Source organism: Aplysia californica, unplaced genomic scaffold (assembly GCF_000002075.1).
Source record: "Aplysia californica isolate F4 #8 unplaced genomic scaffold, AplCal3.0 scaffold00401, whole genome shotgun sequence".
NCBI classification, from domain to species: domain Eukaryota; kingdom Metazoa; phylum Mollusca; class Gastropoda; order Aplysiida; family Aplysiidae; genus Aplysia; species Aplysia californica.
This window is the reverse complement of record NW_004797671.1, coordinates 256,058-257,353: the sequence shown is the minus strand read 5'-3', so window position 1 is coordinate 257,353 and position 1,296 is coordinate 256,058. Positions and strand designations below refer to the sequence as shown.

Sequence of the window (1,296 nt, the reverse complement as noted above, 5' to 3'; positions counted from 1 at the left end):
ATATAATATATATTTATTGTTGCCCATATGCTTTGTGCCAGACTCTGCCGAAAGCCTTTTTAAAGTCGATGGACATATGATAAAGCTTCTGTTTGTGTTGTGTTGTAAACATACACACAAACATAAATACATAACCATAAATACTTACATACATAAAATCATGCATATGTCAATACACAATTGCATTATAAATATAAATACATGCATATTAATTATATACATAAATACATAACATACATCAATACACACATAAATGCATACATACATAAAGACCCAATGTTAAACAAATACTGCGCAGTTCCACAAATATGCAATTCTTTGAAACCACTGTTCAGCGCCCTGTTTGTTTGTTTGTTTGTTTGTTTGTTTGTTTGTTTTTAAATTATGTTTTGTGCAAGGGGTAATAAAAGATATTCCAAGTAGTCGTTGGTACCGTTTCGATTATGCCTAGAGAGACCAGACAAAGGGTCCCCCAGACCCCGCAAAGTGTGAACCTGCTCATAGCGTAAGGAACACGATAATCTTTTAGCTCTCGTCAGCTCCCACTGTAAGACAGATGACGTCACGAGCCTGCCTTCCTCACGGCAGGAGAAAAAATCTTTATGGATTAGAGATTATTGTGTTCACGTCTGCTGCAGCGGAGCGGCGCTGTGAGGCTATTCGAGTTGGAGATTATAGGCCGGTAATGACAGAGGAACAAAACGGCTATTGATCAGAGGAACACACCGCGCATAATTTACGTAGGCTAGGCTGTTTAATATAATAGATCCGATAGATCTAGCCTTCTTCTGGTATGTTAGGGGGACCTGAGGGTTTTTGTCTTGATCATGTTTCCCTCCCGTGATGCCTTGCGGTCTATAGAGTACATAGGCTCCTACTTGTTTTTATTAGTTGCTGTGTTGGTCGCGTTGCCTTTTCAACTGTCTTTTATTTCATCTCGTATGCGTGTGTTGTTGCTAACAGTCTAGGTTGTGGTGCCGGTGTGGCGAGCGAGCGATCAATATTCTGTACTCAGATTATAATTTTCTTCTGTGGTGAGGTATATTAGTGGTTAAACGAATGGTACAGTATGTCCGTGTTGTTGTACTGTTGTTTTTTGTTGCTGCTGTTGCTGTTGTTGCGGCTGTTGCTGCTGTAGTTTTTGTTGTTATAATGTTTTTGTTGGTCGTGATCGTGGTGTAGCTGTAGCTTTTGTAATCGTCATCATCATCATCATCATCATCATCATCATCATCATCATCATCATCATCATCATCATCATCATCATCATCATCATCATCACCATTATTATTATTA

General features: G+C 38.9%; 1 protein-coding gene across 4 annotated transcripts in view; it reads left to right on the top strand.

Moving 5' to 3' along the window:
• Positions 1-1,296, top strand: part of LOC101847674 (uncharacterized protein C2orf50) — a 36,412-nt gene that overhangs the window by 8,632 nt on the left and 26,484 nt on the right. The window contains exon 1 of one of the 4 annotated variants that reach the window (XM_035971232.1): positions 670-791. The exons of 2 other annotated variants lie outside the window; for them this stretch is intronic. The gene's annotated coding sequence lies outside the window, so the exon portion shown is untranslated. Of the gene's footprint in view, positions 1-669; positions 792-835; positions 1,063-1,296 lie in introns of those variants that run through there. One more of the 4 variants, XM_005104019.3, reaches the window with a different exon arrangement.